Here is a 27,195-nt window from a genome sequence, read left to right on the forward strand (position 1 = left end):
GGGAGAGGTCGCCGCTCAAAACGCCCGTACGTGGTTTCGTGGAGGTGCTGGGTGACGGCTGCGTCTGAGCGGGTCCCTTTGAGATCACTGGGGTCTCGGGGCCACCGGCTGGTAGCCGCTCACCGGGGGTGCTGGTGAAAGCGGTGGTCTCTGCAAAATGGTGAGTCCCGTGTTGAGCTTAGAAGAAGCAGTTACCGGTTTGTTTCCTGGGAAGTCTCACGGAGTGTCTCAGCACGGACTGTGTGCCCGGGTTTTGTTCCCCTGCTCCGGCTCCGTCTCACTGTTGCAAGCCCTGCCGGAAAGCAGAACTTACTCCTGGACCCTCACGTGCTCTGTGTCACCCTTCTGTTGGTGGCCGGTCTGAGGTCCGCTCCTCAACCTGATGTCAGAATTGGAGGTGACTTTGGCGTCTACTTAGACACGTTAGCACAATGTCACATGAAAAGGAGCGTGGGCTCAGCCCAAAGAGGGGGAGCTCTGCTGTGAATTCCTTTGCAGGTCCTCCAGCAGGCAGGCTGTACAGTGTACTGCTCCGTGGTTCCCAATCTGTCAAATTAGAAAGGGCAAAACCTATAATCAGATGAAGGTCTTTCAACAACCACTCATTTGTGCAATGCCCCGAGCAGTTGGTGCGGACATTCATGTCGTGCATCTTAATGGAGTCTTGAGCCACAGATTTAAAGAGAAGGAAAACGAACACTGAATATTCACTCAACCGTATTAAGGAGAAAGAGGGTACGCGTATGTATTCAATGTATAGTAAGACACCTTGATGTTTGAAGGGGAAAAAAACAGAGGCGCTGCCCTGCGCTGCGCGTCGGCCGCCACCAGGGGGAGCTACAGCTGTGCCCCGCCTGGCTCCGCGCCGTGCGGCCGCGCTCCCACCGCCTGCCCGCCTGGCTCCTGCAGTCCGTGCTGCTCCTTCCCGGCCTGCGGCTGCCCTCACGTACCAGCTGCTGATTGGAAACCGGTATCGCGAGGTTACTTCCCTTTCTAATCGGCTCTTCGTACGTCGGCAGTAAGGGGGGGCAGTCTTCTGACTGCTGTTCCGCAGAGGTGATGGATGAGCGTTGTGCCCTCTCTGGGTTTGTTTTTATTCCTCTGTTTTTAAGTGCCAGAGACATGCTGTGTTTCTGAATGAAGCACCCGCAGCCTGTAAAATGCCACGTTTTTTATGTGTTTGTATTTAAATTCAGGTGTTATACTCGCGAGGCAGTAACGGAATAAAAGGAAATTTAGCAAGGACTAGAAATGCAGACGGCACGCGTTAGGGATGATAAATAAGGGACAGCAGTCAAAAAAAGTATAAAACTGATCTACTGCAGTCCTGAATACTAAGGCTGTCATCTCTATCATGCTAATTTTTCAAAGTTTTACCATTCTCTTGGGTTCTTTATTTCTGTTGGAGAGAAATCTCAGAATATACTTTAATTGGATTTTTTTTAATAGTTTTTTATTATCTCATTAATCAAGCTTAACAAGATGTATTTTTAGATTGCTCAGTGGCAGTGCTTTGCTTTCTGTGCTTTGTATTTGAGGTACCAGTCTGTGTAAAAAAGGTATTCATTGTCCTTTGCTCTGGGAAAATGGGCACTGCACCTAAGAGTCCCTTAAAATTTCAGTCATCACCAGAAGCTGTGCTGGAACACAGCAGGAAACTTTCCTGCCCTCACCAGCACCTGCCCCACGCCTACCCCAGCTGTGCCTAACAATGGGAGGGCACAGGGAACCCAGCTGTGGCTTCAGGGCATCCTCCCTTCCCCGACAAAGCCGAGCTACCAGCACTTCTTAGCCCTACAGGATTTAGTAGACAGAGCTCTTTACAGACTCAGGAATTTGTCACCAATTTTCTGGCATAGGAGCAGAGACAACTGTAAACAGCTGACTATCTGAGATGCTGTGGGAGCACAAACACAGAGCTACACTCAGCAGAGGCTATTCACAGGTTTCTCTTGCGCTATTTCAAAAGTCTGTTGCTGTAGATCTTGGGTTTCTTTGTGTGCCTGGGATGTGCACATGTAACCACACATATTCTTCCCTGGGTTAGGTCTTGGTAATAAAGATCAATATGTCAGAAGTCTTCATGCGTGAATGTTACTGCCCCACTAGCTGTTGCACTGAGACCTTGCTCAGCAATATTTTGGCAAGGAAATGTTACTGCATTGTAAAATGTGGTGTTTTCTAAGTAACTGTTCAGTTGTTGTGAGCTTCTGTGAAATGTTCCAGGCCCTCCTACTGGGGAACGCTGGGTGCAGCACTCACATGTGCAGGGGCTGAGCTGCATTTGCCTCCAACTTTTATTTATACAGTTAAGCCTGAAAAGCTGTTTTGTATTACAAAATCGTCAGTGTTGCATTGCTTGCATTTCCCCTTTTTCCTTGCTAAGAGTGTTGATCCTCGCTAGTAATCCCTTCCAGAGTTGCTCTTTCTTGAACAAATTAAATTTACAAACACCGAAGCAGAACCGAGCCGTTCCTTTGCTCTCATGTGCAGGCTGCATGTGATCCCTTTAGGGCACAATACCACTTTGAATGCTTAATGTTGACTTGTCGAGTTTCACCAAATGCACAGTGATATGGACGGGATTAAATCCTGTTTGATTTCCTGTCCTCCCTAGCCGGGCAGTGGGGGGTGCGGAGGGCTCACGGTGTTTTACACTGTTCCACCACTGAAGTGCAAATAATAAGCATATTAGTATATCTGCTGACATCCAACACCTTGGCATAAACGAGCACAGTTTTCCAGATCTAAAATGCATTGTCAAGTAGAATTCTTGTCAGGGTTATCTAATGTATAAGCAGAAGTCATTATGTTTACACCCAGAAGATAGTTTGATGGTGAATTAAGGGCTGACCTTCCTCTCATACTCTTTATTAGAGCAGGCTTTACAGTAAGCTCCGTATAATGGCTCAAAATCAGGTTAACTCTTTGTGTGCCACGCCTGAACTGGTGGCAGAGTCAGGGAGTTAAAGCTCTCGAGTAAGATATGAGTGGCTTTGCTTTCCAGCTGCATGCTGTGCTGTGGCTGAAAGGTAACTCTTGCTCTTCTATTGCCTTCTTGTTGTTGCTACTATGCTAAGAATAGGAGGTGCTTTTATTGACAAATTGTAAAATGCTTCTGTTGGTGGGTGAATGCCAGCCTTGTTTATTTCAGAGACCATCAGATGGTCTTTGTTTTCTGACTACCCAAAGGAAATTGCAATGTAGCATTCTCATAATCACATTATCTTTCTTTATATTTGCAGATCAGTTTTATGACATTGTAAATGTGCACAGCCCTAATCGATACCTAGAGACTTGCTATCCTTTTAAGTTATGTGACTCTGCCAAAGTTTAGACATGAAAATATTCCAGGTAAAGCATTATTGGGTTTTGTAATTTTTTACCACATCTAAAAACAGTTGCTGAGCTTCATTGGATGTGAAAGCATTGATTTTTTTGGTAATACTTTGAACTGCTGTCAGAGTCGGTCTGTTCTGATGTAGCATTATCTCTTCTGTTGAAGGAATAGTTTCATTTTTCCAAATAATTGCTGTTCTTCTCATTTTTGATGAATAGTGTGTTTAGCAATCTATATTTTATGGCGTGAAATATTAGAGTGCCTCTGAGTCTGAAAGTATCCAAGAAATACATTAATACTTAACATACCTATGAAGGTTTATCAGATTAATTTGATAAATGTGTTGAAGTTCTTATCTTACTTTTCCTCATGTCGAGTTTGGGAGCTCTGAACTTTCGGTAGAAGGAAGAAGATTAACACTGGGCCTCTGTTTTGCCTGTTTATGACCAGGTGTGGTCCTGTCTGCTAAATAACTGGAAAGAAATGACAGCAACTGATAGGAATGTTACGCATTTACAGATGTCTGCTTGTAACTGAAGTTGAAGAATGAAATATCTGAGCTGTTGCAGTGCAGTCCACATGCTCTGCAAGCCTGTGTGATCTGTGGCAAGAATCTCCTGGAGTGGAAATGGGCTGAGCAAATTGATCTGGGCGTTGTGTCACGGGGCCAATAGGCCTGACGGAATGCTGGCAATCTACTGCAGGAGTCTTTTTGGCTAGAAATAGGTGGAGAATCTCACCGTCTGGCACCGTCAGCCAGGAGCTGGGTGGCAGTGCAGCCACCAGCTGCTGCCAGGGGCCCTGAGGTGTGCTGGCACCCGTGGCGATGCACCCTGCTGCTGCAGCCGGGGAAGCTTCTCAGCCTTCTATAGGCACTACTTGCCTGTGCTTGGACTGCTAAATCCTGGGTGCTGTATTATTGTAAAGGGCAGTGTCTCAGGGTCGTTCTTGGTAAAGTATGTCCCTTTTTGTTCTACAGAGATTGGAAAATGTAAAAAAGTATTAATGCAGAGGGGAAAGTATAGTTCTGGGTGGTGGTTTGTGACCTAGAGGAAAGAATGCAAGCAATGCAGCCACAGAGAGGAATTTTAAAGCATGTATGTGAGACTGCCAAAATGAAAATTGCAGCTGAAAGAAGTGAGCCAGCAGTCTAACTACAATCGATATCCAGATTAAGTAAACAATTACAGCCTGCCAGGGGAACTGAAGTGTCTTCAGGTGTAAATTCTGGTTTGTTTAATGGATACCTTTTTTTGCCATTTATGAAGAGTACAGTGGGGTTTCTTTTATTTACATCTTTTTGCAGCCTGCAAGACAAAGGCAGTGTCAGTTTGTTACTTATTCCTTGCAAAGAAATGATACAAGCCAGCTAATAGTTGAGGTTATTTTGAAAATCTGAATACCAGAAAGTTACAGAAGTGACCAAAACAAGTATGTCTGAGTCGATACGGTTAGAGAATGTTAGAGAAGCAGGCATGGGAATAAATAAAACATGTCATGGGGTAATATTAGAGTACTTTGTGAATGCTGACCTTGCCCAACATAGACCCTAGAATGGAAACAGTTTGCAACATTTTAGAAGTTTTCTTACCAAATATTAAGATGCGGAAAAGCTCTTGCACGATAACTTGGCAGTTGGTCCATCAAAATATACTTTCTCTCTTTGCAAGGCTTGCAGTAATGGTGCTAAATAGCTCAGTGTTGTTTTAGTGCCATTAAAAGATATACCCAACTCCAAAACAGAGCCAAGACAGATTTGTAGATGTAAGAATATTTCTTACGTTCCAGCTCAATCCCTCACTGGGAAAACATGAAACCAATAGCACAGTAGGCAACTGTTCTACCATAATTCCCTTATTTTGTATTTCAGTGTGCCAAAATAGCTTCATGCTTTAAAAATATCAGTTGGTCCTTGTGGACAGAGAAGCGCCAGACAGTATTTGTGTCCTTCTGCTCAGAACAAATGAAGTACAAAGACCAGCTATTCCCTGGTCTGTCACCACTGCATGTATTGCTTAGGATTAGCTGAGGCACGTGATGTATCTGGGGGGGAATGCCATATATTGAGATGTAGCAGTGTACACAAGAAAACAGAAAAGAAGGCTTCACTAATTTTGTAGCCCCATGAAGAAAATTCTTCCATTTCATTTCCTCCCAGCATGGTGGTTTTACTGTGAAGAATTTGGGAGACTTTCTGTCAAGTACTGAGAGGCACCGGTGCCAAATGCTAGAAAAGAGTAGCTGAGGAAACAAATTAAATGTCAAGGTTTTATGCCAAGACATCGTCCAGGATGCAGCGTGACTTTGGACAGTGTGGTCAGACTGCAGCTGCAGGAGTTCTAGACCAATCAGAAAGGAAATATTTCAATAGATGCAATTTATGGTAGTGGTGCAAGCAGTCATAGGCTTCCTGCAACTTGCTCTGATTTACTAGATGTCAACAGTTTTTGACTGGGCCCCATAGATGTGAAGGGCCAGATTTGCCTGTTTCTTACAGGGGAAAAAATGGAATTAGATCCATATTTTCTTCAACTGATTTTGCACTTAGGGATGATGTGGTGGCAGAACATTTGAGATGCTGACCCAGTGGATTTGCAAGAGAACCTGTGTTTTCAGTGAGATCTGTGGATGGACTGAGGTGCTAAAGTACTGTGTTCTGGTGGCTGCAGCCAGCTCTGTAGTTCTGCAGCTCTGCTGCTTATTTTCCACAGGTAGAAAAAGTAAAAGCTCTTAGGCAAGATGAAATTGCAGGGAAGAGTGGGTGTACCTCTCTGTTCCTATGAGTTAAATCCCTGCTGTGTTGGATGAACTTGTACACGTATGAAAGGTCTCTTTTGTATTTACCTTTCTGAGAAGCATTTGCTGGATGGATGCTGTGGGAAGAGGAAGGAAGAGGTAGAGCTAGAGAGGTCAGTTCTTCTTTCTTTAGGTGTATAATTGTGCTTTCCTTATCTGTGAATTAAAGCTGCATGTTTTTTGTTTGACTTCACTGAACTTCAAAAGCCAAAACAGGTAATATGTGGGTTTTTTTCTGTGTGCTATCACATAAGACAGCAAATGACTATCTACTAGATTGTAGCCTGTGGCCATATGTGCTACAGGAGTTGATTTGATGTTCTGTAGGAATTCCTATTTAAATTGGCTTAATGATTTGTACTACCACATTTCACATTTCTATTTTGTATATGAAGCAGGCTAGAATTTAAGGCCAGTAACAGTTCTTGTTCTTGTATGACATACATGAGGAAATGAGATATTTATTAAGCACAGCAATGAGCAGAGAACAATTGGTGGAAAGGGTTCATTTTCCTTATACATTTCTGAGGGGACTTCTGGGTTTGCTTAGTGGAGAGCTCCACATTATACGTTCTGGCTTCTCTTGAACTGATAAGCAAGCTCTGCTGATGCAGCGCTCAGTAGCCATGCATAGGAAAACAATCACAGGTAAACTTGTCAGTTTGTGAATCAGCTGGGAATTGCTTCAACTTTTTATTGGGTTATAATAGCTGAGAAGTATCTTCACCTGAATTTGCACCTCTGTGCTTAAGAAAGCCATTCTGGCTACCAGATGGAGTTATGTGAGATACAGGAGACTTCTATTTGGTTCCTGCTCTACCAAAGTATCACCTGTAATTCTTAGTAAGCCCCATGGTTTCTGTCTGAGGATATGGATAAGGCAACTCAAGTGGTTTGGGTGTCATGCTGGAGCACTAGAAGGCCATCCTGGCATTCAGCTATCCTCCCTGCTTGATAGGAGCTATCAGGTAGATTTGAACAAATCACTTAGCCATCTCTGTGCCTTCTTAGGGCTTAGGATCAACCTCTGACAAGATTCCTATGCTGTAGCAGAACCAATGCAAATTATTCATAAAGCAATGAAGAAATTGGCCTGAGGTTCCCTTGGGAACATGCGGCTGGTATGTGAATGCCTTTTGCCTTTATCCTTGGATTTACCTGCACACCTGAATGCAAACATCTGCCTATAGATGTGGGGAAAGGAGGAAAAAGGAGACGGCCAAAACAAGCGTGATAGCCATTAATTTAAGTCCAGCTGAAAAAGTCTGAATAATCCTCTGGGTATCATCCTATTTAAAAAGCATGATCTATTGAATAAAGCATTCCTTCTCATTATTTTTGTAGTATGGAAAAGCAGGTAATATACAGTTCAGTACAGAAACTGAAGGAATGAGTCACCAGTAAAAGTATAGCCTGAAATGCTAATAGCTTTAAAACAAAATTATGCCCATTTAAAAACGAATCAGACAATTTTTAGGTAACTGACATTTGAGCGGAATGGATACAAATAATCTCACAATTGATCAAAAGGTAAATAATGAAATATACTGCTGCATAGTGAGGAAGCTGAAAGTAAGGAAATAGCATTGGTAAACTGCCTTTGGAGATTGAGATTGACATAATTGGTAAAATGAGCCTGAAACTGAGAAATGGGAGTTAAGACAGCTTTTTGAACTGCCAAACCTACTGCTAGTAAACAAAAAGTGCGTTCAGATGTATTCCAGTGCTGAAGGAGCTAGCTGCACACAGAAGCACGGGGAACAAGAAGAGAAGAGAATGGCATGGATAGCAATGGTTGGAGAGTCCAGTCTGATCCAGCTTCTGCAGTTTCCATGGATGGATTCCTTGTTCTGCCATTCTTGCACTGATGGGTGCACCCATGAGTGCTAAGTGCCACCAGTGCATGTGGCATCTCTTTAGCTGAGCAGAAGCAGCCATTGTGTGCCTGGGAGGGCAGGGTTGGATGTTTGGAGAGACAAGTGCTGCACAAGCCAGATCTGTGCTTCAGGCTGTAGTTAGGTTCTGTAACCAGCAGAAGGATTTTGAGTAATCTGGATAAAATATGTTTATGGTCAGGAAAGAGTAATTTAAATGTTTTTATGCAAATATGATGAGCTGGAGCAGCAAAATGCAGGGTGTTAGAAGGATTGGAAAAAGAGAGTGGGAAAACAGATCTTGAATGGGACATAGCAATCAAAGGATAGAATTGCATGTTAATTTTACAGTAGGTTAAAGAGTAACTAGTGTAGCTATTCTGTTTGAATGAAAAGCACTTCAAAATCAGAGAAGGATGGCTAGTAAGATTCTACTAACCTTGTGAGTCTGTAGGATATTCTGGGGTTGGATTTAGTTACCAAAAAGAATGTTTTTAAAGCACTCCATGTTTTAATGTTCTATGCGTGGTTAAAGCGTTAAATGCAACCAGCAGTTGTGACCAGATGGTTGGGCAGCCTTACACATGGGAGTACTTAACTTCTTCAGGATAGCTGGGAGAACAAACACTAATAATACTGTTTATTTCGCTGGTAATAGCTGACTGGCTTTGTTGTTTTGGATGTTTGTTTTTTTTTTTCTCCCACTCTGCCAATTAGAGGCCAACTCTAATGTTTCACTTAAGTAATGAAGATACTCTAGATGAACTGATTGAGGAATGTATGTTTTGTGATTCAGATAAAGTTAAATGATAGGATTAAGACTGGTAGGTCCGTAGCTGAGGATTTCAGATGGATTTGGAAGATTAAATCCACCTAGATGGCTCAGAAACAGCTGGAACTTTCTTACTGAGAAGTTTGAAAACTATATGGAGTTAATACCCAAAACAAAAAAAATAAGGAAGCATTTAGAAAAAAACTCTTAACTGGACAAATAGCTATATAACAAAAATAAATGAACTGAATGAAATAAAGATTGCAAAAAAAGCCTGACAGCAAATAAATCTATGCAAAACAGGTAAAGAAGCATAGGAATAAGATGAATTGAACAAGCAACAAGCATCAAGCAGAACTAGACCTTATGCTGGATGTTGAGCACGATAACATTACCCAGCTTTAAGTAAGTGCTCACAGAAACAAATCACTAGGAGGAGCATAGGAGCACTGTTCAGAAGCTGAGACCTAAAGAGTAAGAAAAATACTTTATTCTGTCCTCTGGAGCTGATGATACTGGATTTGGTGGAAAATGGAAGTTGCCTAATAGGAATGTGTCCACAGACCTTAAAATAAAAATCATTGCAAGATGAGCTACAAAATGTGAAAATTTGCACATAGTGAGGGCAGTGATCAACTGTTTCCTGGCCAGAAAGAGGAAGGGGCTGGCTCATGAACTCCCGTACCTGATATACGATATATATATCAAATAAACAGTGGTTAAAGGAGAAGGAAATATGGTCTAGGTGGTTATAGGTACATTAGTCTGACCTTGAGGTCCTAAAACAAATTTGAAGAGAATTCTTCCTTTTTTAAAGTGTTTTGTGCGTGGATCAGTCTAGCACTACTCCTTAACTACACGCCCATAACTTAGTTTTGGTACAGAACGGGTGTATCAAGATCTGTACAAGCATGGATTTAAATTTTTATTTACAACTTTCTCATGTTGAACTATCCAGAACTGAATTGTGGAACACAGATGATGGAGTTTCTGTGAGATTCTCTTCCAGCTGATTTATGGAAACAGCTAGCTCTACATAATGATCTTAACTTTCTTCTGGAGAATGATTGAGAGATTACCAGGAAGGCATTTGAATCTACAAATGAACTGTAAGAGTTGAGCTGAATCTACAAATCAACTGTAAGAGTTGAGCTCGCTAGGCAAATTTCAAGTTTTGTTCTGGAAAGTAAGCCTTGTGCAGGCACTAAGCATAAGCATTAAGTTGTAAACAGCAAATTGTTTAGAGGAAAAAAAATATTTTTATTTTAGCAATGCTATTGCAAATGAGGTGTAAAACCACAGCAGACCTTTCCCAGAAATGTTCCGTAATAAAAGAAATTCTTTCCTGACTATGAGAACTAACAGCTTGACTAGAAGCATCCTGCCTCATTCTCTGTACTAAATCTACAGGCACTGCATGAAAAAATGGACAGTTAAAGACTTCAGCCAGGTACCAGAACACAAGTGACTCTTACATTTCATGATGTGTGCTCTTCCAGGCCTTTTGGGATAGTCCACTGGACTGAGGCCTGAGCAGTTCTTCATGGAATTGAGATGAAAAATGTGGGGCATTTTTAGAACACGAGTTATTTTACTGTTAAAATTAATGCTTACAGTGCCTATAACTGTTGAAAATAGAGCTGGAAGAGGACCGTGCAATGAATAATAAGTTTAGGCAGTGCTGATAAATTAGAAATAAAACCTGGGAGTAGAAGTTGTTCATAGAAGCTTTTTAATCTTCCAGTTTCCCCAAAATTAAATATCAAATTATTGGTAATTCTTGGCATCCTTTGCGGAGATGCAGTTCAGATACACTCATCAAAAGTGCTTATCATTAGAAGGGGTGATTGTGTCATCTGCAGTAGAATTATTCCACACCGTTGGTGTTTCTTGGCAGAATGACAAGTTTTCACTTGACATTGTGTAACCCCTGGGAAAGACAGTGAGTCCTACCTTTCCGTGAATAATTCATCAGTAAGGCAAAACACTGACTATTCCAGAGAAGCAATCCTTTCTTTCTTGGGAAAGGAAGAAGGGTACTAAGACCACTTTTTTTTTTTTTTTTTTTTTTTTTTTTAAATGTTTGTAAATTAATCCCTGTTGTTTTCCAAAGGGTTCTGGAGCAGACCAGCTTTCTGAGAATGTTGGATTGTTTGGAATTCAATAAAAATGCTGGTAAGGTCAGCCTTTCTCTCAGAAATCCAGCCAAGTAGCTGTTTAGTTAAAATGTGCTAGAGTATAATTTCTAATGGCAGGGTTATACTGACATTATTAGCCATGGCATACAGACCACATATTTAATACCTGCCAGACCCGAAATTGTCCAACGCCTTTTTTCTGGAAAATGTTGTCTTTTGTATTTGCTCAAACACTGAAGAACTCAACATTCACAGGTGTGATTAAAGGAGCAGTGAAATATTTACAGTAAGTCATTTTGCCCTATTTTTAAGTTATAAAAATTCTGGGTTTTCCATGTAGCTGGATGAACATCCCTGTTGCAAATAACAAGCTTAAAAAGCATAAGTTGAAACATAAGACCCAGTATAACATATTTTTCTTATTTCAGGTAAGCCATTCTTAGGTCTCCTCTTTGAAGGCTCTACCATTGCAATTTTTTTTTTCATAAAATTGTATCAGTAGCAGATGTTCACTTTATTCTTTTCTTATTCACTTCTAATATGTATTTTTCATGCCTTCTAGAAAAGGTTGGATATCATTTTAAAGCGTGTTCTTGATAACAGGCAGGCAAGGGCTGGATGAGCCGTTCCTTTATTCATATGTGCAATATCTTGGGTATTCGAAGGGCTCTTTAGTGATCCCTTCCTCTAAGAAGCTCAAATAATTCCTGGTATTTTATTAATCTGTCAGAGCAAGGGTTGCTTCTGAATTTATCTTGGTATTTCTGTCTGAAACTGCTGTGCAGCCTATGCTTCAAATTGCCAGCATTAAATCAACATAGTTTTCCTCCTCATTCTTCATCAATTTGTCATATAGATAAGCCCACTACCTGCACAAGCAATCTTCCATTATCCACTGTTCTTGCTGGTTTCTTCCATATACTTCCATCAACACCCACAGAGGCTTTTTACTCTCAAATATATTCTGTCTTTTTCTCTTTAGGTTTTTTAACTCCACTGCTTAAGATGATGTCTGCTGATAGCTAATGACTCTAAAAATTGAGCGTGTCATATGACTTATTTTCTCAGTGATATAGCTAGGTGGTTTGGACTTTAGTCTCTTGACATCGTATAAAGGAAATAGGAAAAAAAATCTAAGTCAGATTTTTAAAAACGCACAAGAGAAAAAATGTGTCTTGGTGACTTTCATTATTTATTTTTCTTTATGGTAACTGTAGCATCCACATTTCTAGTTACTGAAACTGTACACACTGAAAATTTACCTAAGTAAATAAATACACATTACCCCCCCTTTATGAACTAGGGAGGAAGTGTCCTTCATGATCAGGTTTTCACCCCCCATGAAATTTAATCATTATTCAGATTCCTGTTTTGTCGTGTATTTGCTTGTTCTTAATTGTGCTACTGTGATTTGTGGAAATGTAGCCTCCATAACTCAGATTTTTTATTTGCATCATAAAATGGTAAAGAATTTCTAACGCCAGTGTTATAATTGAGCACTGTGTTTGAGAATATCGTGCCTCATTTTTCTCCATGCTGTATCGGCAGCGGGGTGCTTTTGTCCATCCTGATTATTTCACTGTATCAATTAGGCAGCCAAGGAAGGAAGAAGAAAAACAGCTGATATAGATTAGGTGACCTGTTGCAGATCACAACACACAACTTTGACAGCATGAAAAGGAGGTTCACAGCCAAACATACTAAGTTTGGAGTCATCAGAAATGTAACCATCCTTTTTAGGAATAGGAGGAAGGTTTAAAATTGACTTGAATTGTGTTTTTATCCCATTTCTGCTTCTCTATGTAAATAACTATTTCCAGCAGCTATTGTAAACCTCATTGAAATGTTTTTCAAAAAATAATATTTTTGAATTGTCATCATAATGATTTTTTAAAGGTGTAAAAAAAAAAAAAAAAGCACAGGAAGAAAATCTTTGCAAACACCATTTTTCCTCCCTTAGAACACAAGCATAAGTCAAAAAGGGGCATATGTTTTTCATAGTGTGTAACCTCCAAGCGTGGGCATGCTGGATACCAAAAAAAGAGGTGCTAGACTTTTTACAAGGAATAGATTTCTTTGCAGAGGAAAAGATTAGCAAAATCATCAAAACACCTGAAGAGAAATAAATTCAGAAATAAAGCAAGTGGGGGACAACTCTAGAAATGTCTGTAATTGTACAGAGTGTTTGCACATAAATACTTTAAAGGAGATATTTCCTCTTTCAGAACAGACAGAAGCTGCTGATTCCCTCTGCTTCCTTATTGCTGCTGCGGGTGCCCCAGGCTTTTTCCTCTAGTGCAGCTGTGCTCTGCTGAAATAAATGGCACTTCCTGGGGGCTGCATCTTTAGTTACTGGTACAAGAGTCACTATAATGTGCACTGAGATATTTCAATAACGCTTTCAAATGACTATTAAAACACAACACTGAATAATAAAATCGCATGGTTGCAGTCAGAGCTACCAGTGACACAGCTACCTACAAATTATTCCCTTCAAAGAGGAGCTAGTAGAAAAATTGTACAGCAGCATGGAAAAGCATAAAAGCCCAGATGCGCAGTGGTGTGGTCTCACTGCTGGCTGCCTCTTCTTCCCAGCTCCCTCCCTCTTTTTTGTTTTGATTTACAGTCTTCAAAGTATGGAGTTCTCACAGCTCAGCTCATCTATTGCCTCTCATTAAGGGGAATAATCATTCTTGCCTAGCAGTACGAAGTCTGGAAAAGCAAATTCAAAATATACCGATGTCTTCAAGCTGATCCAAGTTATTTCCTATACAAAGTGAAATGATACTGAAGAACTGTAGCAAAGAGTTCCCTTCTCTATCCTAACATCCAGCTGCAAATGGATCACATTGACGTTGCTTCTGATGCAGCAGGTTGTTGGCCTCTCAGGGCTAGGACACACAGGGCTCATCTGCTAGTTGAGGCTGTTGATTTTAAAAGCATCTGGGACACATTGCCTGGCTCTGAGTGCTTTGTATGTAGAGTAGGATTCCAGTGTATTAAGGCAGCAATATTATGCATACCACTTAGGGCAATTAAATAGGTCTTAAAGTTCTGGTGGGTGCTTGGAAGCAGTCCCACAATAGCTAACACTATCTGGCCGTGGGCTTTTTTCCTTATCATTTTTTATTTTACTTTTGCTAATTCTACCCTTAAATACATCTCACACTTTGTCACTTCTATTTTTTTTTAATCTGAGCAGCTAGGCTTGTCACCCTGGGTCCATGAAGGCAATGGAAGTGGTACCTATAATGTGAACAGGAAGATATAACACTTCAAACACCGGCGTATTTTCCAAGCAGACTCTGTATATTCACAAAATGTTAGAATTTAGGCTCTTTTCAATAACACCAGGACCGCATCATTAAATGCCATATTCTAGAACCGTAGAATCACCAAGGTTGGAAAAGCCCTCTAAGATCATCCACTCCAACCGTCCACCTTGAAGACCCTTTCCCAACCAGTGCTCTTCATCCAGCTGTCCCTTAAAGAGAAAGCAGATACAGGTCTTGTTTTTAAGTTTTTTCCTCTCTGCATGAAAGTAATTTCTATTACATTCTTCACTGTACTTTTCCCAGAGTATATAATATCTGCTTAAGTATACCACGACCACAGATTTGTACTGTGTTGTTTGTATGGTTCTTACATTTGCCCAATGATTAAATCTTCTGAATTCTCTCTCTCTCTCTTTTTTTTTTTTTTTTTGGTAGTAGTAGGATTTCAGTCTCATCTTGCATTTTAGATAGTTTATTTTATCATCAGAACAAAATTCATACTAGGTACTTTGGCACTTTGCCTATTTAATGGCCAGTTTATTTAGGAACAATTCCAGTTATTTCATATATATTTTCAGCATGTTTGAGACAACAGTCTCCACACTGTTTGAAAAATCAGTAATTGAAATGTGAACTATGTGCTACTTTGATAGAAAGTATTTCCTGGTTTTGTTTTCTGCTTGGGGAGGAATCAAATTCCAGCTAGAATGGTCATTTATTCTCCCTCTGTATTTTATTTCTGGTAGCTTGTTCTACAGACCTGAAAGGTGGTGTTAAGACCTCATGAACCACATCCAGATACCTTTGCATGTACATGCTCTGCAGATATGTAGAGTTGCCAGAATGAAATATTTGTAATCTAAAGGATTTAAATTTCTTTAAAGCTTGGATAGGATTTTGAAGTGTTAGAGAAGAAATGTCTGCATTTACCTTCAACTGATTCTATGCAGTAGTGGAAAGAAATGATCCTCATAAAGATGTCTGGGAAAAATAGTTTCTTTGATTTTTTAGTAGCTTAAATGCATCGTTTAATTTCACCTGTCTCTGTGTGTTTGTGCTTGTGAATACAGCAGGATTAATATGTTTGGGAAAGTTAAGAGCTGCTGTAAAAAAGACAGTGGATAGTTACTCAAATTCAGCATAATTGAGATTAGAGATGCAAACAACTGCTCTTGGTATTGATAGCTGTACCTGATGTTCTTTTGATGATTTGTGTCATTTTTGAAAATACATGTTTTTCAAGATGAAGCCTTTTATTCAGCTGTCAAAATCTTGCAGTTCAGATTTCAGAAATAATCAAATTACACCTTATATACTTAACTAAAGAGACCGAAGTGCTTTTCACATGCAGCATTGCACTCAGCACAAAAACAAATGCTAATGTGACTATCTGTACAGGACCAAACTTTAACTGAGATCTGGGGTGTTGCCATGGCAATTCCAATTGTTGGAAAAAAAAATCCCTTTTGTGCTTCATTCTGACATTATATTGCAAAATGATGATTATGAAGAAACACGCAACTCAAAAGGGGGAAAATTCTCCTTTTGAAGACGTAAAACATACTTTCTATCCCATTTACTTTTTGTGAAACTCTTAAGTATGTGCCCAGATTGCTATAAGCTCTGTTTTTTAAAGATTCAGATACATTTTTATTTTTCAAACTGCCATAAAACATAAAGCAGAATGTTATTCCTTCCAAATGTAATAATCTACAACATAGGAGACTCCAAGACATATATGCCATTTCCTATGCAAAATATCAATTTCTATTATGTTATACTGCAGACATGGACTTTCTGTTACTGAACAATGCTGAAACATTAGCTGAAACAAATACAAAACTTGCCTGTGTTATTTATCATCTATATAAAGTATAAGCAGGATAGCTTGTAACAGTCAATAGATTAGTCATTTCTGTTTCTAGTTATAAAACTGTTTTTCTACCGATACATCTCACTATGAGAAAATTGATATGGCTATTACCTATTCCTTGCTAAATCGATATAAAACAAGCTTTACATTAAAAACAAAAAATAAAAACAAACAAAAAAAGAACAACCAAACACACACAGAATGCTCACGCACACAAAACCCAATGCACAGGAATGCTTCAAAAGAGAAACAAATGAAAGGATACAGATAGGATTTGATTTGCGCTGCAGTTCACACTGAAGTTTACTGTGCCTTCCTTTATGTGGGCAATGCATAAAATGGGAAACATTTCCAGAAGAGAACTAATTCTTGCAGTGCTGCATTGCTGCTTTATAAATAAATCATTGTCCTTTCTCTATTGATCACTGGAACAATCCAATCGAAGAATGCTGACTTAGTGAAGCCCTTCTTGGTGTGTTGGATTGAGAGAAAAATTCTGGTAAGTGGACCCAGCAGTGGAAAAGAGGGAAAAGTCCACACTGGGTTGAGATCAGGTTTGATACATTAAGCCCAGCCGTTGATTTATTTCTTACCTCCAAAAAAACTTGAGAAAGAAGCCAATTTCTACCAAGTCTTTCTTTCTTTTTTTCTTTTCATAATGTCATTGATCAGGGGGAGTACTAAATACAATACTGGTTGCAATTGATTAATGCTGAAGATCTGTATATAATATATTCTGATTTTTTTTTTTTTGTAGAACATAACAACACATTCCAAATTTAATCCAGACTTTTTATGATCTCAATAATATTTTTGTGTCGAGAATTTAAGGTTCAATTCTTTCAGGAAAATGTTAGTTTATTTAGTAGACTCATCTGGAAAAAAAAGCAGTGCAAACTGCAAACTGAGCCGAAATCTGAATTTTGTTTTGTTATCTTACAGATCACAGCTTGCCAGTCTGACAACTTTGTGATGTCAGATTGTCCTGATTTGTCAAGATTGCTAGTATCAGGCCCCAAGGCTCTTCTGGGAGGAAGAATTACCTGTTACAGCAATGAGCTGAGAAATAGTTTTTCTATGTGTCTGACCATTGTTATCAGTATTGCATTTTAGAGGTCTGTAACTAATAGAACACAGCTTTTACCAAATCCTGTAGGAGGTGTTCCTCTCAAAGCTACACTCACAATGTCATTTCATTATCCAGAAATTTTAGCAAGTTCTAGAATATACATTTCTTCTTTTTGATACAGTGAGATCTACCAGTAGATATGGGACTGTGTTGATGGCAGATTGTTCAGGGCCATGGTGGTGCATAGGTTTTCAGTCATGTTGTCATCACGTTACTTTTTTCTGTTTCCCATCAGTTACAAAATACTTCCAGGGTGCAGGTTTGTGAAATACAATTATTTATTCCGCTGTGTGTTTTGTCTCAAATGTGACAATTGGAGGCAGCACAGCTAATAGCATCCTCCCCAGTGCAGGCTGGCTGGGTGGTAAAAAGCAAAGTATTAGTGAGCTTTCTTGGATATAACAGGGACACTCGGTGTCAAGCAGAAGAGCTCAATGTGAGGGATTGCAAACCTGAGCAGGAGGTGAGCCGAACCTTGGTGTGATGAGGGGCAGTTGGGGCATGCCAGGACCGCTCTCTGCTGTACACCCCAGCTGGCCCCAAACTTCCCCAGCCTGAGCAGTAAATCTGGAGCAAAAGGAGTTTAGAAAGCAAATCTGGAGGCAGAGGAACAAATCAAGCCTGCCTTGTTGCTGTGATGGCAGAAGCACCTGGCACAGCCCTTGCTTTCAGTGATGGGTGGCATAGGCGTGCCCTGCTTTTTCCCAGTGCCCAAGTGTTGGTCCTTCTGTGCCTCCTGCCAGCGTGCTGAGATACCTGCCACCACATTGGATGGAATAAGTGGTGATTTACTTAGCTATATGAAACAATGCAATCTTTTAAACAAACAGACAGACGAGCACAGCGTTGTTACCTATTTATTGACCGTCCCCATCTTCCAGCTGAAGCGGGGAGTCCGACCGCTGACCACTAGATGACACTGTTGTATAACGCCGTGCTCAGCATTAATGGCTTTAACAATAACTAATTTACTTAGGGAACACGTATGTGTATAATTAGGAGTCATCAATGTCTTTCTTTTAAAATAAAATAAGTTTACCATACCCAATTAGATATTTCTTAAAAGATGAATTTCATTCTAATTGAGTAAAGCTATGCTACTGGTTTAAAATGTAGCAAAGGATGTATTTGTATCTACTTTCACAGTTTCCATGTATTTTTAGTTCTTGCAATAAATGGATCTGATTACACCATTTAAATCGATGCTCTCTCAAACTGGTATGACATAAATGATTGTTCTGTCATTGGGATTTTACTGCCATTGTTTTCCGCATGTGAGGTTTGTTAGTGATCTCTCTCTCAAATCTCATTCTGTCTTTCCCCCTCCTCCCGACTGTGATCTTGAATCTGCATGTTCTTTCCATCAAGCCTGAAGTAATCTATTTAAAGAGCCAACAACTGCCACCCTGCAGGACTTGAGCCTGGCCACGGCACTGCAGGCTTCCAGGCAGCACCCGTCAGCAATCCCCGGCGAATGAAAGGGCTCCAAAATGTCCGTTGTGTGAGGGGTTTCTTTAGAAGCTCAGATTTCCTGTAGCTGAGTGTTGCCCATGGAAAATCTGGTTTGTACAGACGTCAGACTAAATTCAGCCTAGGTGAAATGCAAATTTGGTGCTTTTCTATAGGAAAATTGCCTTTAAGCTTCTGTGTGAACTCAGAAGGATCAGCTAGGCAGTGCCACACCCAGTGCGGGCAAGGCTTACATCCCTTCCCAAGGCAATTTCAGTGTCGGAATCCAGGTGAGTTCTGGATATCCCCACCACAACGCTGTGTCATTGCCCATATCGGGGCTGTGCTCTCTTTACAGTTTCTTCAGGTCAGTAGGAGGTTTGATACAGGTGATGTTCACATCAGCCGTGGTGACTCCAGGCAGGGCAGCACTGCTTTCGCCTTATGGCTGTGCCTGCCGTTCCGTTCCTGCGGCTGCTTGAGCAGAGCTTGTCTATTAAATCTTGATGGCATTTTTGAAATTAATTTCAATTATTTTCTGGGAAAAAAAGCTATTCCTGCAACAAAATAATGACAAAGTCATCTTAGAATAATTTTCAGAAAGTGGTTTGTAACTACATAGTACCTCAGAAGTAGCTTGACTATTATCCTATTTGTGCAATGCTTTTTCTGCTATCCCTGTATCTCATATGCAAGATTAAGGGCTATTATATTAAGTCACATTTCTGTCTTATTTATTGAAGTGTTGTTTTGCTAAATAAGGCAGCAATGATTTGAGCTGGCTAAAAACCTGCTTGAAAATTATCTTTCAGCAAAAGGTTTTCAACAAGCTCTATTTTTGAAGCTAAAGTACTTGAATTCCCAATGACCAAATTCATTAAAATATAAATTAGCCTAAAGAAACAGATGAATTACAATGGAGTATTTGCATATCATATTTGGTGTGAATGTAACAGTTTCTTCATGTAGACTAACAGCTACTACAATCTTCAGAGCCCCAGGGTTGAGTAAATGGCTATGGGGAGAATAAGGAAGGAAAGTGGACAAAGGTGGAAGCTATTTGCACTGAAGAATATTGAATAGTTTTGCAGTCAGAATTAAAGCCTGCTTTAAACCAGGTTCCTCAACTAAGGTGTATCTTATCTAATCAGTCAACATCAGAAGTATATCCATGTCACAGTGTTCCAACACAGAAGGAAATCCAAGGAAATAAATGTCATGTTTTGATTGTATTTTCAGAATTGTAGGTAATTAGTGATTATTGCAAAACAGGAGAATGTGATCTGAGAAATAAAGGTGAAGAGCAATCAGGCTGGATGGAATTACAATGCCTTATCTCTGGGGAGGTAAATGATCCAATTGTGGTAAAGACCTTTGCATCTGCGAAAGGCAGGAATAGAAATTACTCATAAAGTTTGACCTGTTGTTCCGTAAGAAATATAGCAGGGACTCCAAAAAAAAAGTATCATGTCAATTCTTTCTAATAAATGAGGCTGAACTGAAACAGTGGCTTCTGTAGTTTCTCTGATCTGTACCAAATATCTGCTCTATGCCTTCATGTGTATTTCTGTGAATTGCTGATGCACTTGGCCAGTGAGTTTTCTGCGACTTCAAAGCCCAACCTTTCACTTTGCTTTGTATAAAACATGCCCAGAAGCTGGGCACTGAAAAAGAGTAAGTAGGGAGAAAAATATTGATTTTAGATGTTAGGATAATCTAACAAAAATGGTTCCACCTAAAAAAAGAAAAGAAAAGAAAAAAAAAAAAAAAGAAGAAAGAAAAAAAGAAAAAAGCCCATCTCTACTTTATTTTGGATTTCTTAGCTTTCTGGGTTTTGTGCCCAGAGTTTCAAGAGATCTCTTTTGTAGGGAAAGAACTAGCTCCGTATAAGTGCAAACAATAACTACGAATATTGCATCTGTAATTTCTACACTCTACAGCAATACTGGAGAATATACTCTTAAAAGACACTTTTTCATATTGTTTTCTGTGAGAAAGGATGGAGAAGGCCTTAGTTAGTCTTCAGGAATGACTGGCATCACGTTCTTCACTGGCGTTTTGGAATGGGTTTTGTCTGACGTGGTAGAGCACAAGCCTGATTAGCTCTAACATAATTACCTTTGTTAGCTTTTGTGATGTAACTCAATGTATGTCATTGTGCATCACTTTGATGAAGTAATGTTGGGAAGAAAGCTGAAAGAGCCAAATAACCCCAGACATATGGTCCCCTTATAAAAAATGACTAAGGCATTTTGAAGCCTACAAGTCAATAGACCTTTACACTTCTAAATCATCTAGAATATCTTTGAAAATGCAACCTTTAATACAGTCCCAGCTTTCTAAACAGCTTGAGGAGTCATCCCAGAATTTCAAGATAAATTTAAAGTCAAGAAAAATGAGGAATGGCCGAGTTCAGATTCAAACTGAGAAATAATAAATCATAAGATGCGAAGAAGAGAAAGTTCCAGGTCTAAAGCTTTTCAAAACAATGTGATTTTAACATTTTGTCATACGATTGTGACAGAGCAAGTCACACGAGCAACTTGGAACTTACAAGTAATGTGATAAGTATTACTATTGCTGCTCCTTAGGAAAGTGTTTCAACAACAAAGTGACTGGCAACCTTTTACATTTGTTACCTAAAATACTTTCCACCATTTTCTTGATATTGTCAAAGTTTTCATGGGTGAAAGAATTCTTAATATTCAACTTTGCAGTATTTGAAACCAACTCATATTAGATCATTCTATTAGAGATTTATAAACTTTATTTAAGCTGAATCCAAGGAAATGGGGAAAAAGTATTGCAGATGAATAATTTTTTAGGGATTGGGAAGAAGTAAAGAAGTGTTTGGTATCAGAGCATATAAATAGTTCTAGCTGACAGCAGAACAATAACTTCAGAAGATCACGGATTATTCTCAGCTTTTAATAAAAAAGAAACTAAATTTATTCAATATGAAGATAAGAAAGTATGGCTCCATTCTGTTCTTTAAGCATTTTTCGGATAATTTTAACTGTTGATTTCAGTGTTTCTAGTTCCGATTTGCACTAATAAAAACGAGGTGCAAATGAGTGCTGATGAGTCTCTACTGAAGTTAAAGGAATGGTTGAAAATGGCTATGAATATTCATTAAAATTCAGGAATGAACTCCAAATTGATCATGTCTATGACTTTTGGTGAATTTGCTGTCTATGAGCATATAAGCACTTGAAATTAACTTTCATGAATATTTGCAAAGACAAATTTTCAATTAGACTTTTCAGATACAGAAAATAAACGCTTAGCAACAAATTCTTAGAATTGTGAGATTTAATTTCACACCACGTTGCATATCTGAAGGACACAAGGAGGTTTTGTCTGTGTGGAGACCCTTACTTTGTTAACTGTGGGAATCAGCAAGGAGAAGAAACAAATGAGAAGAACAAATGTAAGAAAAGAAGAAACAGTGTGGATTTCTATTTCAGGATTTTCTTTTTTTAATGTATTGAACACTGTAGTTGAGCATGAAGTGAATCTTAGAAGCTGGCTTCTTCTCATTTGTGCTGTCAGGAGATTGTCACCAGTAAGTTCCATGACTACGTCCAGGCAGAATCATTTTAAGAAAGTAGTTGGGTGTTTTTAACTGCCTAAGACACAAGAGTCATGATAGAGTGCATTGGCTGATAATTTGAAGTAGCTTAGAAAAAGCAGTGTGCATGGGATCGATTACTGTCATTTGATTCCAAAATGAGATCTGTGGTTTCTATAAGTTTCTTCTAACTTGTAAGAAGCTCTAAATCCAATAAGATGTTTATATTAAATAGTTCTTGTGATATATCAAGTGTAAGTGTGATCTTGAGTGTGTTGTGGCTTGCAGGATGACCTGCAAAAAATATTCATATTAAGGAGTTAAGAAGGGACAGTTGAGGAATTCTTCTATGACAAGGGGAAGAAACCTGTCAGTGTGTGAGTAGAAGGACAGGATGTGTCCTGCATGGCACACTGATGTTTGTATCCCAGACACTAAGAGAGAAGAGAAGTATACCTGACCCTTCTGTGAGCCGGGTAGAACAGGTTAAAACCTGAACTGTGACATGTAAAGATGCCAGGAGCCTGCAGAGCCTGCAGAGTTGCCACACGACCCTGGGCTGGGTCAGAGGAGGTGAAAACACCCCGAGGAAGGAAGGGGCACTGCTCTGAGTGAATAGCCTGGGCAAAGTTTGCAGCAGCCCACTGTGCTGCTGATCTTGCCAGGGCAAGGAAGGGTGTTTGTTAATAATTGCAGTCTATAGTTGTTTTTGTTGTTGTTGTTTGTTTGTTTGTTTTTTGCAAGTTTCACCAGTGTAGTGCATAAGAAGTTTGATATTGTGAGAAAAAAAAATTCTCAGAGTGTTAAGGCATTCGAACAGGCTGCCCAGGATGGTGGAGTCACCATCACTGCAGATTTTCAAGAAATGTGAAAATGTGGCAGTCAGAAACATGGTTTAGTGGGCACGGTGGGATGGGATGATGGTTGGGCTAGATCGTCAAGTGGTGTTTTCCAAATTTACTTAATGATTGTGAGATTCTAAGAGCCTAGCCATTTATTTTGCTGGAACATTTCCTGATTTCATCTTTTATCCTGTCAAATGAAAAGCACATTCTCTGTGGCTGGTTTGGGGCACTTTCTTACTTGGGGACTGAAGAACTGAAGGACTGTGCAGGGAGAGCGCTGCTCCCACTCAGTTACTGAGTCAGCTCGAGGGCAGGTGTTGGTAGGGCTGGGTCATCCCCTCAGCCAGCAAAGCCAGAGCCTCCAATGCACAGCGGGTGGGGGAAGGTTGTTTATGATGCATAAGGTACCCTAAGAGGGTCATGCAGCTTGAAAGAAATCAGATCAGGTTTCTGAAACTGAGACAACTGAATTATTCAGCATGCTTTGCTTGCAAAGGTGCTGAGCACCTTGAATCCCATGTTTGAATAGTCTGCAAGCTAGAAAATTATTTATTGCAAGAAATTTGTGAGTAATTTGAAACCAGGAATTATCTGGGGAGGTTTCGAAGAGATTTGTAGACAATTCATAAACAAGAAAATAAGAATGAATAAATTATTTTGTTACATTTTACTTCATCTCTAGTTTTGATACTGAAGGAATTTAGCCTAAGTGCCTAGAAGGCATGCGTGCAAAGGATTGGATTTCCTGTGTAAAAGCTATACAATGTGATAACATGGCTGTACTGCATATTCAGTTTTGATATGTAACCTTTTAAATAAATTGGAATACTCTTTGTGCCTACACTGGCACACACCGAGATATCATAAACAATAATTTTGTAAAGGTCACTTCCTCACTAAGCACTTAGAGCTCGTGGTAAGAGCAGTGTAGGACTATTAAAAGGACCTTTTTGTTTCTATTTTTTGGAGGTCCTTGGCAGTTTTTCTGCTTTGAAGCTATATTCAGTATAGCTGCTTGGCAGTCCTTTGTGCCATGGGTCTGGTGAGCCTGGCTGTGCAGCCCTGTGCTGTGGGTCCTGTCCTGCCCCCTCTGTGGAGCTGGCAGCAAGTGCCAGTGTTGGCCATACATGTTAGGGGCTGTGGTGCCGTAGGTCTTCGGTGGGCAGCATCCTTTCTGCTATGCATAGGAAGTAGCATAGCATGATCCAAATGGTGGTACGCTGCTGACTTGTGTCAGTAACAAGAGGTTATGGCTTTAAGTTGCACCAAGGGAGGTTCACATTGCATGTTAGGAAAAATTTCTTCTCAGAAAGAGTGGTGGACTGTGGGAACAGGCTGCCCAGGGAGGTGGCAGAATCACCTTCCCCGGAGGTTTTTAAAGCAAAGGGAATATGAGGCACAGAGAGCCATGGTTAGTGGTAAAGTGGTGATGAGCTGATGGCTGGACTAGGTGATCTTAGTGTCTTTCCAATTTTAATGATTCTGTGATTCTTTGACTAGCATTTCAGAAAAAGCAGCTATCTCACCACGTCATCTTACTCAGGAACCTGGGCAGTACAGGTGCCAACAGCAGTCTGGGAGGGCTGTGAGCCCAGGTGCTCTTTGAGCTCAGCCTAGCTGGGCAGCGTCTTGCTCAGCATTCCCTCCAGCTGCTGCTGCCACTGAAGGTACCAGTGATGCTGTTGGTGAAACCAATTTATTTTGGCCCAGCCAAAAACTTATTTTGCTTGGTCTTGCTTAAATCCTGCAAAATTTTTTGTCTCAGATGAAATTTTTGGAAGATCGTAGTTCATCTGACCAGCATTAAAAATAGCTATATCCACTGGTCTCTAGAAACAAAGGCATCCTGTTACAAACACTCCTTAAGTAATACCTGCTGGGATGTTCTTTCTTGTGATTGACAAGATGACCTAAATCAATATCCTTCTATTTCCAGGCCTCTTATTTTAAGGAAATGCACAGCTGTCTAGCCAACAGCAAGTGCAGAGGAGAGGTGTTCCCTGCTGCAATGGCACGAGAGGACAGCCTGAGCAGGGTATGTGGGTCCATGCAGAGCAGGCCCCTCTGGTAGCCACAAGCCTTTCGGGTGCTGCTGCTGCAGAGGCTGCTTGCCCTGGGCCCACATGATGCAGGGTAGAGCCAGGGCAGCAGCCTGGGACTGCCAGCTTCTGCTGCTGCTATCCACACTGCCACAGCGTTTATTCAATACCTAGGAATTTTATTTAAAATTATTTCAGTTCTCTCTCAGCAAGAAGCCCATGAATGCATGATTCAAAGCTTTGATTTTTGCTTCTTTGGAAGGCCTACGCCTAGCATCAGTCTGTGATCTCACGGAGGTTACATGCACACAACAACAAAGATGTATCAGCCCAAGTTTAAATTACCCTGGTGACTCTTCTGCTGGAAAATCTCTTCACTGTTTGTGTGGGCAAGCTGTTCAAAATCAATATTTCCTAAATTTCAAGTACCAGTGAGAGTTTTTTGCTGGCCTCTCCTGTATGCTCATGCTGAAGCCTATCAATAGATTGTCTATTTTGTGAGGTTCTTGATCTTATTTAAATTTTAACACATTTATATGATTTTTGAAAAAAGACATATTTTCAATAACATTATAAAAATGTGTATTTATAAGTGTGTTTTAACATTACCAAATTCAAATCTAGGTGTGTGTTTTTCTCACATTGCTCCACGAAATGGTTTCTTTGACTAGTAATTTTGTTTCTCTGTTAGCACTGACCTTCCCAATGAGCCCTCACTGCTGAATCAAAAGGAATTTTGCTTATGTAAGATACTAGGAAATTTTCTCAGGAAAGGGATAGGACTTAAACCTCATACAAACAAATAAAGGATGATATTTCCCTTATGATTGATAAGCATCATTTGTAAGTTGAGCCTGCTTTGTGGAATGGTGAAAAATGGTTGCAGCAGTTAAAAAGAGGATCAACTATGTAGAAAATAAGAACGAGTATGAGTTGTAAGTGTGGAATATGAAATGATTTTTAGACATTAAGTTAACAAATTAATTTGGCTGACATTACCTTCAATTTACATAGAAACCATTTTTCACATTTTGTGGGTAGATCATTTTTTATGTTCTGCTGTGACTGGGGGAAAAAGAAAAAAAAGCAGATGAGTCCTTTAAGGCAAGAGAAAACATCCCAAAAGTCATTTTAACTCATTCCAAGAGCTGTTCAGCAGGCAGAGATTCAGTGAATGACAAAGGCGTGCACAGAGGGAAGCAGGGATGCCAGGTTAACAGCTGGTATCTGAAAAAGGCCAGTTTGCTGTTTCTGTTGGTACCTCTGCATGGAGGCTGGGGTAGACTGTGCTGATCAGGCCACGTTCCAGCAAGAAGGATGTTTCTGACAGGTTGCTGGTCTGGAACTCGTGGCTTGTGAGATCCCAAAGCAAAGCTGGAGCCTACTTCCACTCTGCCATTCACAGGTGGAAAGCCATTCCGCTTGGACTCAGTGGGAATAACCCCACCAAGGGAAGCTGTCCAGGATGGGCTTGTTTCAGTCCTACTCACATATTAGATGTTGCCATTAGGCTGGGTGGACGTATGCCAGCCCATGTGAGTTCTCTCTCTTCTATCACAGAATTCTGAAGCAATTGTTTTAATTTACGCCTATTTGTTTCTCTAATTCTTTCTTAATGCCTCAAAGTTGAGCAGTTGGTGATAGGACAAAGTTACTCAGAATACCATGATTGCCCTTTTTACCTATGCAGGCATGTAATATAGGCTGAAAATGTAGGCAAGTTGAGCCTTGCATTGTGATACTGGGCAACTAAAAGAAAACTGTAAACATACCTAAAATTCAAGACCATAATTTAACTCAGTATTTTAGGGACACAACATAGAGAGCGTTCACACATCAAAAAAACAGCACATGCATAAAAGGTCTTAACAGATATTTCTGATTTGTTCCACAAACAATTTGCAAAACCACAAGCTGTGCTATTGTGATCTGTTTTGAAATTAAACTTAAGTAGCAACCTGTGTGACACAGGCCAATTCACATTGACTGTGGCCAGGAGAGATGAGGTATTAGGAAGAGAAAAACAATAAATAAATTAAAAAAAAATAGGTTGCCCATTCTTTCTTTTAGCTCTGGCACAGTTTGGCGGAGATA

General features: G+C 40.0%; 1 long non-coding RNA gene across 8 annotated transcripts in view; it reads left to right on the forward strand.

Annotated features, from left to right (window-relative positions):
• Positions 1 to 20: 20 nt before the first annotated feature.
• Positions 21 to 27,195, forward strand: part of LOC149916836 (uncharacterized) — a 39,059-nt gene continuing 11,884 nt past the window's right edge. For 6 of the 8 annotated variants that reach the window (XR_016469207.1, XR_016469209.1, XR_016469210.1 and 3 more), the window contains exon 1: positions 21 to 160. This is a non-coding gene — a long non-coding RNA (uncharacterized LOC149916836). Of the gene's footprint in view, positions 161 to 190; positions 981 to 27,195 lie in introns of those variants that run through there. The other 2 variants (XR_016469211.1, XR_016469213.1) reach the window with 2 other exon arrangements.

Source organism: Phasianus colchicus, chromosome 9 (genome assembly GCF_987193195.1).
Source record: "Phasianus colchicus chromosome 9, bPhaCol1.hap1.1, whole genome shotgun sequence".
Taxonomy (NCBI): Eukaryota; Metazoa; Chordata; class Aves; order Galliformes; family Phasianidae; genus Phasianus; species Phasianus colchicus.